This window comes from Heterodontus francisci, chromosome 23, assembly GCF_036365525.1.
Source record: "Heterodontus francisci isolate sHetFra1 chromosome 23, sHetFra1.hap1, whole genome shotgun sequence".
NCBI classification, from domain to species: Eukaryota; Metazoa; Chordata; class Chondrichthyes; order Heterodontiformes; family Heterodontidae; genus Heterodontus; species Heterodontus francisci.
The window spans coordinates 20,198,125-20,213,153 of record NC_090393.1 but is presented as its reverse complement, the minus strand read 5'-3'; the positions used below and the strand labels follow the sequence as shown (position 1 = coordinate 20,213,153).

The following is a 15,029-nucleotide window of genomic DNA, read 5'->3' as shown; positions in this document are numbered from 1 at the left end:
ACTGCTGATGTCAGCTGCAGCTTGTACCTGGCATTGCTGATTGGTTCTGGAGGTGGGAATTCCCACCTAAAGTTCAGTGCTCAAGCCTGAAAGGGGCCAGTAACATCCAGTAAGGAACCACTCACATTAGGTAAAATCTAAACAAGGCCTGGCAATATCAAAGTGGCAGAGTGTCTCTTGTGAACTGGAGAGAGCAGGGACAGGGCTTTGTGAACTGAAAGGAGCTTGGAGAGAAAAAGAGCCTTTGTGAGTATCTCAGTGAACTAGGCGGACAGGGTCATAGAAGGGAATTGTTTTTGGCTAGAGAACAGTTTGAGTGGGAAGATTTTGCTGGAAGTGAATATGTTATCTGTTGTTATCGGTTCTGATGAAAGGTCATCAACCTGAAACATTAACTCTTTCTCTTTCCACATATGCTGCCAGACCTGCTGAATATTTCCGGCACTTTATTCTTTTATTACAGATTTCCACCATCCACAGTATTTTGTTTTTATGTTATCTGTTGAATATGGATAAAGATAAATATTGGTAATTTTGCCTTTTCTTTTTAAAGATAAAGAAATTGATTAATTGCACGGTTAAAAGTGTTTAGAATTAACTAGAAAGCATCATTTTAAAGCAAAAATTAAATATTTTCTTGAGAATTCTCCTGCACCCCAAAAAAATGTGGCAACAATGGGTAATGAGAAAGCAGAATTTCCAAAGTATATATACAATTCTAAATCAGGATTTTTTTAGAGCTATCTGAGAGAGCAGGTGGATAATGGATATTTGGACGAGGTTCCACTTGGATGAAACAGCACCCAAGTAACAAGTCAACTGTTGCAAGAAAGGAAGAAGATTGGGTATAAACAAAAGGCAAGAATGCATTATATGTGTAAATAAATATTGAATTTTAATAAATACAGGGTATCCATCAAATTGAAGTCCACAACAGGATATATCCTGACCCAGCAGCAAAATATGATATAACTTCACTAATGAAAACACACCAACACCATGTTATACCAAGTATTTTCCTGATGAATTTAAAGCTTTTAAAATTTTTGATTGCTTTGAAGGCACTCTGTTTTGGCCAACTATAATTTTAAATACCATTAGTACTATCTTAGTTAGGCGTAGTTGGAGTAGTAGGGATTCTGCAATCCCATACTCCCAGAAGGGAGCAATGTCGTTATTAGATATAGCAATGAGTAATAAGCCAGATTTAGTTAATAGCCTAACCTCGCACGAACATTTATCTAATAGCGAGCATATGATTGAGGTCAATGCAGTGTTTAAAAAGGAGAAATGTGAACCAGCTAAGATTCTAGGTAAGGCTGATTTCAATAGGATGAGATAGAGACTGTCCACAGTAAACTGGGCAAATCTGTTAATGGCTAAAATGACAGAAGATCAGTGGGAGGTGTTCAAAAAAGAATTTGTGATACAGGATCAGTTTAAACCCCTAAGGGGCAAGAACTCTACTTGCCAAAGAATAGCTATGAACAACTAAAGAGATGACTGGAGAGGTCAATTACCAGGGGGCACAGATTTAAGGTGATTGGTAGAAGGATTAGAGGGGACATGGGGAAAAACTTTTTCACCCAGAGGGTGGTGGGTGTCTGGAATTCACTGCCAGGAACAGCGGTGGAGGCAGAAACCCTCAACTCGTTTAAAAGGTACCTGTACATGCACCTGAAGTGCTGTAACCTGCAAGGATATGGACCAGGTGCTGGAAGTTGGGATTAGATTGGGCAGCTAGATTTTCTGGCCGGCGCAGACATAGATTGGAGGGTAGTTAATGTAACCCCACTCTTTAAAAAGGGCGGTAGAGAGAAAACAGGGAATTATAGACCAGTCAGCCCGACGTCAGTAGTGGGGCAAATTCTAGAGTCCATTATCAAAGATTTTACAGCAGAGCACTTGGAGAACAGTGGTAGAATCACACAGAGTCAGCATGGATTTATGAAAGGGAAATCATGCTTGACAAATCTACTAGAATCTTTTGAGGATGTAACTAGTAGAGTTGATGAGGGGGAGCCAGTGGATGTGGTTTATTTGGACTTCCAGAAGGCTTTCAACAAAGTCCCACATAAGAGATTGGCGTGCATAATTAAAGCGCATGGGATTGGGGGTAGTGTATTGCAATGGATAGAAAATTGGTTGGCAGACAGGAAGCAATGAGTAGGAATAAATGGGTCTTTTTCCGAATGGCAGGCAGTGATTAGTGGGGTACCGCAGGGATCAGTGCTAGGACCCCTGCTATTCACAATATATATTAATGATTTAGATGAGGGAACTAAATGTAATATCTCCAAATTTGATGACACAAAACTGTGTGGGAGGGTGAGTTGTGAGGAGGAGGTACAGAGGCTTCAGGGTGATTTGGACAAGTTAAGTGAGTGGGCAAATGCATGGCAGATGCAGTATAATGTGGATAAATGTGAGGTTATCCACTTTGGTAGCAAAAACAGGAAGGAAGATTATTATCTGAACAGCTATAAACTGAGAGAGGGGAATATGCAACGAGACCTGGGTATTCTCGTACACCAGTCGCTAAAGGTAAGCCTGCAGATGCAACAGGCGGTAAAAAAGGCAAATGGTATGTTGGCCTTCATCGTGAGAGGATTTGAGTACAGGAGCAGGGATGACTTGCTGCAATTATACAGTACCTTGGTGAGTCCATATCTGGAATATTGTGCGCAGTTTTGGTCTCCTTATCTGAGGAAGGATGTTCTTGCTATGGAGGGATTGCAGCGAAGGTTTACTAGACTGATTCCTGGAATGGCAAGACTCACGTATGAGGAGAGATTGAGTCGGTTAGGCTTATATTTGCTGGAGTTCAGAAGAGTGAGGGGGGATCTCATAGAAACCGATAAAATTCTAACAGGACTTGACAGGGTAGATGCAGGAAGGATGTTCCCGATGGTGGGGGAGTCCAGAACCAGGGGTCATAGTCCAAGGATACGGGGTAAACCTTTCAGGATTGAGATGAGGAGAAATTTCTTCACCCAGAGAGTGGTGAGCCTGTGGAATTTTCTACCACAGAACACAGTTGAGGCCAAAACATTGTATGTTTTCAAGAAGGAGTTAGATATAGCTCTTGGGGCGAAAGGGATCAAAGGATATGGGGGGAAAGCAGAAACAGATTACTGATTGGATGATCAGCCATGATCATAACAAATGGCGGAGCAGGCTCGAAGGGCCGAATGGCCTACTCCTGCTCCTATTTTCTATGTTTCTATGGGCTGAATGGCCCCCTTCTGTGCCGTAATTTTTTTATGGTTCTATGTGAGAACATCAAACGAAAAGAAATTGCATATGAAAATGCATTAAAAAGCACAGATCCTGATGAATGAGAAAGGTACAAAGAACACCAAAGGGTGACAAAATACGTAGTAAGCGCTACAAAAGGGGAGTAAGAATAGAAACTTGCAGGGGATATGGAAATCAACACAATGGGCTGGATTTTGCAGATTGGTCCGAGGTCCCACTGCTGGGACTGGAAGCGAGTACCACTGCCGCTTGTGAGGTGGGCGACCGGGAGGAAGCAATCTTGGCCTGGCCAGCCAATTTACTGCTGGCAGGTGGTGGCAGATGGTTGGGGGACACGGGGTCAATCAGTCAGGGAACAGAGCCAGGCAGTGAGGTGGCTGGTGCAATATTTAAACGGCTACCATCACTTTCAATGCCGCTGCAGCCCTCCTAGTCGCTGGTGCTTGGAAAGGCTTTGCAGCCCTCATAGCCTTTGGTGCCTGAAAACAGCCTGTAGCCCTCATTGCTGCTGATGCCTGGAGTAAGCCTGCTGCCTTCAAACAAGCCTGCTGCCTTGGAGGGCTCTGCTCCCATCAATAGCAACCCCATTGAAGGCCTGAGGAAGGAAGGCGTCTGAAGGCATGGCAGAAGAAAGTTCCCTGGTGAGCCCACAGTTCAGTGATGCCTCCCTGCAGACTCTCCTCCAGGCTGCTTGGGAAAGGTGTGAGGTCCTCTTCCCAGGAGGAGGCAGAAGGAGACCAGCCCACCTAACCATGCATGCCTGGATGGAAATCACACAAGAGGTCAGCAACCTTGGAGTCATCCGTAAAACCTGGCTGCAGTGCCGGAAGTGGGTGAATGACCATTGTTCATTACACGAAGGTGAGTACTCCACACCTTGCTTCCCTTCGGGGCTTACAAGTGGCAACATCTGAGGGTGAGGTTGGTGGAAAGGGAATGCCCACCCATTCAGTGACAATGGAGTCAGGCAGCACCATATCCTGTCAGAGGCATGGTTCCAGCCCAGCAATGGGCGATCGTCTGGCAGTGGTGACTGTGGTAAGGTCTCTCCAGAGTGGCCGAATACAAGAGGCATTGGTGCGCCCCCATCATGGATAACTAGATTGCCACCAGCTTAGGCATTGTTCTAGTCTATTCCAGGTGACAAACATTGTTAATTTTGTGCCTGCAGGAAAAGAAAGCTTAGAACCCTAAGGAAAGGGCCTGGACTGGCAGCAGCCTTCCCTTCCGGGCTATCCTGACACCAGTGGATTTGAATTGGCAGGCCAGCATGCTGATTGCTCCATCGCAGAAAGTGAGACTGGAATGCAATCACAAAAGAGTGAGTAGCCTCATGGCTGGGCACAACGTAACCTTTGGCTACCACAAGGCAACGTGCGCTAGTGTCCTCCGCTCAACACATGGATCTCCACACTAGTAGGAGTCGGGAGGACATGCTGGAAAGCGCGGAACCCTTTAATCTATCTTTTCTGTTATGCAGGTCATCAACAAGAGCAGAGTGCTGCCTTGACCGGAGGCAGCCACCCATCTCTGAGGAGGAGGAGGAGGGATCCTTAGGGGGTGCACTGTCACATCATTCCCCCGCACCATCCACCAGCGCAGATACTCTCACGCTGGTAGCCATCTGTTCATGTTTAGATTTGGGGTCACAGCCTGGTGAGGACACCACAGACATGCCTGAGCAGCTGATGTAGGCTGTGACAGCCGAAGTCACTGACACTCGGAGGAGCATGGGAGGCCTGGGCAACGGTGACCCTCAGGCTGATGACGTGCCTCTGGAGTTGAGAGAAGGCATCCGATGCTGGTGAGTACTGCGTGAGGTATATGAAGATCTGGCAGGTCTGCACACCTTGGTTCAGACAGTGGAGGAGTCCATCCAGGCCATGCGTGTGGCCATTTCCCTTGTCTGTGCACTGGGCTTCCTCCATCGAGAGTTTGGCAACTCATATGGAGAGCCAGATCCAGCAGAGGAAGGGAGAAGAAACTGAATTAAAAATAAAATCCATAGTAGACTTAAGCATTCTCTTCAAAAAAGGGATGGAAATAAAATTGGCAAGGAAAATGAGGGGAAAAACAGTTTCTTGCATCAGCTGTTTTGTCAGGATCTGCAATTGTGAATGATATAATGAGCAAAGCTGCAGTGAGGCCTGTTAGATCAATTGGTTAGAGCATAGTGCTAATAACAGTAAGGTCATAGGTTCAATCCCTTTGACCAGGGATGCTGTAAGTGCCTCACTTGGGTACATGTTGTGCTCTCATTACACTTATAATCCACAGGCCAGGTGCTGTGAGTTCAAATCCCACCATGGCAGTAGCCAGTGCTTTTAAGACTTCATGAACTAATGCAAATTTGGCCCTTTTCAAAAACGTGACTGCTGACAATGCAGAGCATGCAGAGTGATCGCGTACGTCATCAATGTGTGCGAACATTTGCCAGCCTGCCAGTATGAATGCACGCATGTGTGCAGCCTCCAGTCAGGGAGAGATAGAGGAGCAGATAGGGAGGCAAATCTCAGAGAGGTGTAAAAATAACAGCGTAATAATAGTAGGGGATTTCAACTTCCCCAATATTAACTAGTCTTATTGCAAAAGGCTTAAAGGGGGCGGAATATTAAAGTGCATCCAGGAGACCTTTTTGAGCCAGCACGTAGAAAGCCCTACAAGGGAAGGGGCAGTACTGGACCTAATCCTAGGGAATGAAGCCGGACAAGTGGTAGAAGTGTCAGTGCGGGAGCATTTCGGGGATAGTGACCATAACTCTGTAAGGTTTAAGGTAGTTATGGAACAGGACAAAGATGGACCGGAAATAAAGGTACTGAATTGGGGGAAGGCTGATTTCAATCTGATAAAACAGGATCTGGCCAAAGTGGACTGGGAGCAGCTACTTGTAGGAAAGTCTACATCAGACCAGTGGGAGTCATTCAAATAGGAAATAGTGAGAGTTCAGGGCCAACATGTTCCCGTAATGGTGAAGGGTAGGACCAACAAGTCCAGGGAACCCTGGATGTCAAGAAATATAGAGGTTTAATAAATTTAAAAAAGTTTATGATGGAGCTGTATAAAACGCTAGTTAGGCCACAGCTGGAGCACTGTGTACAGTTCTGGTCGCCACACTATAGGAAGGACTGGAGAGGGTGCAGAGGAGATTCACCAGGATGTTTCCTGGGCTGGAGCATTTCAGCTATGAAGAGAGACTGGATAGGCTAAGGTTGTTTTTCTTAAAGCAGAGAAGGTTGAGGGGGGGACTTGTTGGAGGTATACAAAATTATGAGGGGCATAGATAGGGTAGATAGGAAGAAACTTTTTCCCTTAGCGGAGGTGTCAATAACCTGGGGGCATAGATTTAAGGTAAGGGGCAGGAGGTTTAGAGGGGATTTGAGGAAAAACATTTTCACCCAGAGAGTGGTTGGAATCCGGAACACACTGCCTGAAAGGGTGATAGAGGCAAGAACCCTCACAACATTTAAGAAGTGTTTAGATGAGCAGTTGAAACACCATAGCATACAAGGCTACAGGCCAACTATTGGCAAATGGGATTAGAATAGATAGGTGCTTGAAGGCCGGCACCGTCATGATGGGCCGAAGGGCCTGTTTCTGTGCTGTATAACTCTATGACTCTGTGAGTAGTCCTTACTAAACATTTTCAAATAAAATTAAATTGTTTTGCCTGCTTTGCATGACAAATCTAGAAATCATATGAAAAGAGTAACATTGACAATAGGGAAATACAGCAGCCAGCAAAGCACAAACAATATATATATTTACATTTTATATTTTTTTGTATCTGTTTAGATAATTGTCAAGGGTGATAAAGAGTACTGACTGCAGGTTAACAAGATATACATCCATCTGCCGTCAACAGAGGCGGTTAATAAATTACAACTCACTTCGGAAGGCCAGGTCACTCACTATTAAAAACTGCTGTAACCCCGTAAATAAGACAGTATTAATGTGAATTGAGGCAGCGGTTAAGTTGCTACAAGTAGCATGAAGTCCAGCTTGACGGGGCATTGCTAAACAAAGTATTTACTTAACTCAGGAATTGGTAAGTGAGGGAATTTGGCAAAGTGAGGGAAGAGGTGCGGGTTCTGATCCTTTACAGAATGAGGAGTGGTTTGAAAGAGGGAGAGGGACACAAGACGTGAGAGCTGAGGTCTAGAGGCATTAATTAGGTAAGCAGGTAGGTGATTGGTGAGTGAGGTTTAAGGTTTTTTCTCTAAACTAGGGCAGTAGTTGAGGCTAGGACCGGGGAGATATAAGTACAGTATTAAATGTATAGCTTAATGAGTTAAAATATAGCCACTCCAGGCGCTGCTTCACAAACCACTGACCACCTCCAGGCGCGTATCCATTGTCTCTCGAGATAAGGAGGCCCAAAAGAAAAATGAGTTAAACTACTTAATATAGCTACAAATAATCATTGAGTGATGTTTCTAAACTTGAAACCCTAATTAGTTAAGCAAAATACAATAAAGATGGCAGGGCAGGTATGTGTTGCTGTTGTAGGATGTGGGAGCTGGTGGACACCAGCATGACCCACAGCAACCACACATCTTCAGTAAGCGCCTGCAGCTCGAAGAACTTCGGCACAGAATTGATGAGATGGAGTCCAAGCTTTGGACACCGTGATGCATCAGGGAGGGGGAAAGTTACCTAGACAGTTCCAGGAGGTCTAGGTCATCTCTTAGGCTAGGTATTTCAGATTTGGTCTTGGTCAGGGACAGGAGGGTGTGACTACGAGTGAGGCAGGTATGGGGATCCAGAAGGTAGCACTGGAGGATTCTCAGTCCTTGTACTTGTCCAAGAGGTTCGAGGTTCTTGCAGCTTATGTGGACTGCACAGCAGGGACTGCAGGGAGGTTGAGCAAACTGGCCAGAGCACTGTAGTACAGGGGCCATTCAAGTGGGGAGAGTAAAACTGAATGTAGTAGAAGTAAGGGACAGTATAGTTAGGGGGATAGATACTTTTCTCTGCAGTCAAGTGTGAGTCCCGAAGGCTGTGTTGCCTGCCCGGTGCCAAGGTTAAGGACATCTTCTCGGGGCTGGAGAGGAACTTGGAGTGGGAGGCAGTTGGTGTGGTCCACTTGGGCACCAATGACATAGGTAGGACTATGAAAGAGGTTCTGCTGAGGGACTACGAGCAGCTAGGGACTAAATTATAAAGCAGACCAACAAAGGTAATAATCTCTGTATTGCTACACTGGCCACGAGCAAATTGGCACAGGGTAAATAAGATCAGAGAGTTGAATGATTGACTCAAAGATTGGTGTGAGAGAAATGGGTTTCAATTCAAGGGGCACCAGCACAAGTGCTGGGGAAAGAGGGAGCTGTACCACTGGGACAGCCTTCACCTGATCCATGCTGGGACCAGTGTCCTGGCAAATCATATAACTAGGGCTGTAATGAGGGCTTTAAACTAAATACTGGAGGGGGGGGGGAGGAGGGGCAGGGGGAGGGTTCACACAAAGGGAGATTTAGAAAGTTAACAAGAAAGGACCGGTAATAGTGCAGGGTAGCGATACAGGTAATGATAGCCAGTGTGTGACTGGAAGCGACAGACCGTACAAACATAAGAATGCACCAGCAGATAGGGTCAGAGTAGGGAAAAGTGGTAAAAAGACAGAATTAAAGGCTCTTTATCTGAATGCACGCAGAATTCGTAAAAAGATGGATGAATTGATAGCACAAATAGAAATAAATGAGTATGATATAATAGCCATTACAGAGACATGGTTGCAAGGTTACCAAGGCGGGAACTGAATATTCTAAGGTACTTGACATTTCGGAAGGATAGGAAGAAAGGAAAAGGAGGTGAGGTAGCTCTATTAATAAAGAAGGAGATCAGTACAGTAGGGAGAAATGATCTTGCCTCAGAAAAATCAAGAGGTAGAATCAGTTTGGACGGAGATAAGAAATAGCAAGGGAAATAAGTCACTGGTGAGAGTAGTGCACTGTCTTTTCTAGTTCCACTTCTCCACAGGTCACAACATCTATTTAAATGTTTACCCAGTTACCGATACGGTCAATCATAGACTCTACTCTTCATCTCAGAATAAAATACACCAACCAGGTTTCTTTAATAAACAGCAAAATTATCAGTTTATTATCAAACAAGACTTAACCAGTAACAAAGCAAAGCATTAGCACACTGATTGAAATATGAAAGTTCTCATTTTACTGTAGCCCTTCACACACACACACCACACACACACACTAACCAAAAAATAAAGAGATTTTCTCTTTAGAGCTTTGTTACAACAAAAACACAAAAAAGAATACTTTGGCCAATTCTTGAAGGAAAAGGAGAATATATAGAAAGATGTCAGTTGTCCCTTTTTGGTTTCCCAAATACGCATAGATGGCTGTCACTGGGATCTTTCTGAAACCGCTCTTTTCAAGCAACGGTGAAGATCAGTTTGGCAGGTTTTCCAGGAGAAATGCGGTAACGGGGTTTTAGGCAGGGCTCTCAGGATGGATGCAGCATCAATTTCTTTATTTCTTACACTCGCTTCTAAGAGCTTCTCAAAGAGATGGAAAAGCTGGAAGGCTTTTCAAAGAGATGGAACAGGCTGAGTTGGGATTTTGTCTTTGGCAGGTTGATTTAAAACCCCTTTCAAAACACATCCAAATCCCAACTGACTGTCCAAAGCGAAACCAAAAACAATCTCATGAGTCAAGCCTCCTGACCCTTATAAATTGTGACCTGTCATTTCTCTGTAAACCTCTCCCCCAAGTCAAAAAGCCCCTGCTGGGTATTTATCTGAAGACAGGTGACTTTCAGTAACGGTTGTTTACAAACCAAGTCCAAAAGACCCTCCGCTGATATCAGCGAAAAACACATCTATGGAATCCTTTTCAGTTTTCCCAAATAAAATAACGTCCATAATTCTAAAATACATGAGTCCTCAAAAAAAACTTAACAAAAAATACAGAAGCACCGTCATAACACCTCCATCCTTGGAGGAATGAAACGTCATTTTCAAATGCGTTTCATTACAAAGAGTGGGAAAAAAACAGAAGCTGAAAAATATTTTAAAACACATTTTCACACTCATACTTATTCACTCTTTACCTGTAGCTAATACAGTTCTGCTTTGTATCATCTTTGCACTCAGATAACTCAGAGCAAAGTTAAATCCTAGACAAAGCATCTGCAATTACATTATTTTTCCCGCAATGTGGATATCTTTAAATGATAAGGTTGCAGTAATAAACTCCATCAGAGTATTCTGGCATTCTGGTTTTTGAATTTTTCCACAAAGGCTCGGGGGTTATAATCAGTATATACCAGTGTCTCTCTGTAGTTGTGGTGGACATAGACCTCTAAATGCTTAAGAACTAGTAATAAGCCTAGGGTTTCATTTTCCACTGTTGAATATCTTTTTGGTGTCGATTTAGCTTTTTGGAAAAGTAACCCACTGGCTTTTCTATACCTGATTCATCGTCTTGTAACAGGACTGCACCGACCCCCCAGGTCGCTAGTATCAATTGCTACCTTGAACGGCTTAGTGAAATTTGGAGCAGCCAACACTGGTTCATTAATCAAAATGGCTTTCAGCCTCTCAAAAGATGCTTGACACTCCCTTGACCATACGATCTTGGTTTTCTTGTTTTGTAGCAAATCTGTCAGTAAAGCAGCTATAGTACTAAAATTTGGTATAAACTTGCTGTAGAAACCACACATCCCCAAGAACCTCATGATATCTCGCTTAGTCTTAGGGAAGGGGAACTCTACCAATGCTTGTACTTTCGCTGTTGTTGGCAACACTTGTCCTTGCCCTACTATGTTTCCAAGGTAGGTTACTCTGGCTTTTGCAAATTCACTTTTGGCAAGGTTTATCACTAAATCAGTCGATTGTAATTTTATAAACAGATCTTCCAGTTGTTCCAAGTGGTCCTTCTAAGTCTCACTATACAGCAGCACATCATCAAGGTAAACTACAATTAGGAACACTGGCTGCCACTTGGTTCATTAGACTCTGAAAAGTGGCTGGGACATTTTTTTAGCCCGAATGGCATTACCTGAAATTGGAAGAGACTGTCTGGTGTGACAAAGGCCGATATTTCTTTAGCTCGTAGTGTTAAAGGCACCTGTCAGTATTCCTTTAACAAATCTATTTTTGTAAGGAATGTAGCACTGCCCACTCTGTCAATAGAGTCTTCCAAGCGAGGTATTGGGTAGGAATTGCCTTTGCTACTGCATTAACCTTTCTGTAGTCGATGCACAATCTAGTTGAATCATCAGGTTTAGGCATGAACACCACTGGGGAACTCCAGCTGCTTTGACTGTGTTCAATTAGGTGATTTTCCAGCATGTATTGGATTCCTGCTTTCACCTGGGCCTGTTTCTCTTGACTTAAGTGATAAGAATGCCTTTTTATAGGAAAGGATTCTCCTACATCCACATCATGTGTGGCTAGGATTGTACATCCTGGCTTATCCCTATAGAGTCTTTTAAATGCTGTGAGTAGCCTTGTTGGTCTTCTTGTTGTTCTGCATCTAAATATAAAAGCATAATGTCCAATCGCCCTAACAATTCAGTATTAGTAAATCGGATAGTAGGATGTTCAATTTGAGAGTTGTCTCGGCCTCCTTCTACCTCATCCTCACTATCCCTTTCATCCTTCACTGCCCCTACTACCTGACATACAGGTGCTTGCTTATCCTCCTCCCGGCGATGATATTGTTTCAACATATTGATATGACACAGCCGATTCTTTTTCCGGCGATCTGAGGTGTCAATCAAATAATTTACTTTACCAATTCTTTTGACCACTTTATATGGACCACTGAACCGTGTTTTTAGAGGTTCACCCTGTAAAGGCAGTAATAGTAACACCTCATCCCCTGGTTGAAATGTTCGGGTCTCGGCATGTTTGTCTACCCATTTCTTCATAGTTGTTTGGGAAGCTTTAAGGTGTTCCTGAGCCACTTTTCAAGCTCTCGTGAGCAATTCCCGGAACACAAATACATAATCTAACATAGCAGATTCGTCCCTCTGTTCTAAAAACCTTTCTTTAATTAGTTTTAGAGGACCTCTTATCTCATGTCCATAAACTAATTCAAAAGAGCTAAAACTGGTAGACTCATTAGGTGAATCCCTAGTGGCAAACAAAAGAAATTCTAGCCCTTTACCTCAATCATGGGGATATTCATGACAGTATGCCCTGATCATTGTTTTGAGGGTCTGATGGTACCTTTCTAAAGCCCCTTGTGTCTGTGGGTGGTATGCTGAAGACTTTAACTGTGTTATACCTTAATTACCCATAACTTCCTGAAAAATGTTAGACATAAAATTGGAACCTTGATTCGACTGAATCTCAATCTGTAATCCATATCTAGTGAAGAACTGAGTTAACTTCTCTACCGCTACCTTAGCAGAAATTGTCCTCAAGGGAATGGCCTCTGGGAACCGAGTAGCCATATCCATGATAGTGAGTATATATTGATGTCCCGCTTTTGTTTTCAGTAAAGGTCCATCACAGTCTACCAACACCCTGCTAAATGGTTCCCCAATAACTGGTATAGGAATTAGAAGTGCCAATTTTATAGCAGGTTGCAGTTTTCCTACAAGCTGGCATGCAAGGCATGTTTTACAAAACTGCACCATGTCCTTGGAAAGAACTGGCCAGTAAAAATGTCGACTTATATCTGATTGGGTCTTCCGGATCCCCACATGTCCTGCTCTAGGAATTTCATGCGCTATCCTTAATATTTCCTGGCGATACTTGGGTGGTACCACTATCTGGTGAACAACCGTCCATTCTTCATCCACAGGGCTGTGAGAAGGTCTTCACTTCCTCATCAGAATCCCATTTTTAATAGGGTATCCTTCCAGAACTCCATTTGCCTCAGCTTCAATTAGAGCTGATTGTACCAGTTTATTTAACTCTGGATCGGCTTGCTGAGCCTTGATCAGAGAAGACTTGCTGAACATTTCCTTCGGATTATCCAAATCCCCAAAGAAAGTTTCTGATATTTGGCTTTACTCTTTGCCAACTTTACCTCTGACAATGGAACTTGTTTAGCCATTGCTCGGGTCACTACACATGAAGGAAAAATTCCTGGAACCTGTTCCTGCAACTGTTCTGTCTCTTTGACTTCACTTGGTTTTTCCATGGCTACTGGAGAAGCTACTACCTTTGCTCCAGCCAAATCATTCCCCAGGAGTAGCTCAACTCTGTCTACCGGCAAACTACGAACAACTCCTACAGTTACCACTCCAGACATTAGATCACACTCTAGGTACAGCCAATACAAAGGTATGGATATATACTCCCCGCCAATACCTTTCAGTAAAACCTTGGCATTCAGTGCACTCGCTGGTGGAAAAATTATGCTTTTCCCCAGCAAAAGAGTTTGTGTGATTCCTGTATCTCTAACTATAGGTTTACCTGCCTCACTTGAGGGATAAGGAGTTACTTTTCCTTTTGACAAGAATTCCCTGTAACTCTCAGGTATCCTGTTCACGTCCCCTGCACTCACAGTGGTTTTTGTCCTTGGCCTTACAGATGTAGTAACAACTACAGCCTGACCTGTAGTACTCCCGGTCAGGGCCCCTTTCTCCTCATTGGCTTTGTGGATCCAATAAGTCCCATGGGTTTACCCCACAACTTCCAGCATTCTGCACAAAGTTGTCCCACCTTGTGGCAATGGTAACACGTAGGCTTTCGGACCTCACTTCCACCCTCAGCATCTTCCTTTCTGGTCCAAGGAGGAGATCCCGGGGTGTAACCAGCTGTCCCTTCTTGTCCCCGGCTACTTGCCTTCCTTTCACCCTCCCACCTTCTATCCTTCTCAGGGTTGTGGGGGTGATGGACAAAGGGTTTGGGCTTGTAAAGAAGCTCGTAATCATCAGCGATTTCTGCTGCCTGTCTGGCTGTTGAAACTTTCTGGTTCTCTACATGGGTTCTTACTAATGGAGGGAGTGAATTTTTAAATTCTTCCAGGACAACTTTTTCCCTAAGGTTCTCAATAGTGGCCTCTACCTTTGGTACCCGCATCCAATGATCAAAGTTAATTTGCTTTAGCCTCTCAAATTCTATGTAAGACTGCCCAGGCTGTCTCCGGAGGTTCCGAAATTTTTGCCTGTACACTTCAGGGACCAACTCATAAGCAGTGAGAATAGCCTTTTTTGCCATCTCATAATCTGCAGAAGCCTCCTCAGAAAGCATGGCATAAACTTCATGAGTTCGGCCCATCAACCTGCTTTGCATAGGCAGTGTCCAGCTTTGCTTTGGCCACTTCATCTCTCTGGCTATCTTTTCAAAAGAATTGAAAAATGCCTCTATGTTCCTTTCCTCAAATTTCGGGAGGGCTTGTACAAATTTAGACAGCTCTCCACTGGGTGCTGTGCTGGAGACAGGTCTTTCACCTCCAGAACTTTCATTGGAGTCAAGACCACCCGTTTGACTTAGTTCCATCTTTTTAAATTTGAATTCCCTTCTTTCTCTTTCCTTTTCCTCAAGTTCAAGTTGCTTCATTGTCAATTCTCTTTCAAGTTTTTTCATCTTTTTCTTGTTCAAGCTCAAGCTGCTTCATCTGTAACTGAATTTTAGCTAATTCAACTGAACTACCATCTGGTTCACCTTTCTCTTCTTCCAGTTGCAAATGCTGTGCTATTACTTCAATTATGTCTACTTTCTTAGCTCCTGGTTTTAACTCTGATGGCAACAGGTCTACCAAATCCTTTCGTCTAACCTTGGTTAAGTTTCTCAAATCACTCAGGAAAACATCCTCCTTCCGCAGAAAGGTCGTAGCAACTGACAAAGA

General features: G+C 43.8%; 1 protein-coding gene across 7 annotated transcripts in view; it reads right to left on the bottom strand.

Annotated features, from left to right (window-relative positions):
* The window catches only part of smtnb (smoothelin b), a 553,824-nt gene that overhangs the window by 180,451 nt on the left and 358,344 nt on the right, over nt 1-15,029 (bottom strand). The gene's annotated exons all lie outside the window — the stretch shown is intronic.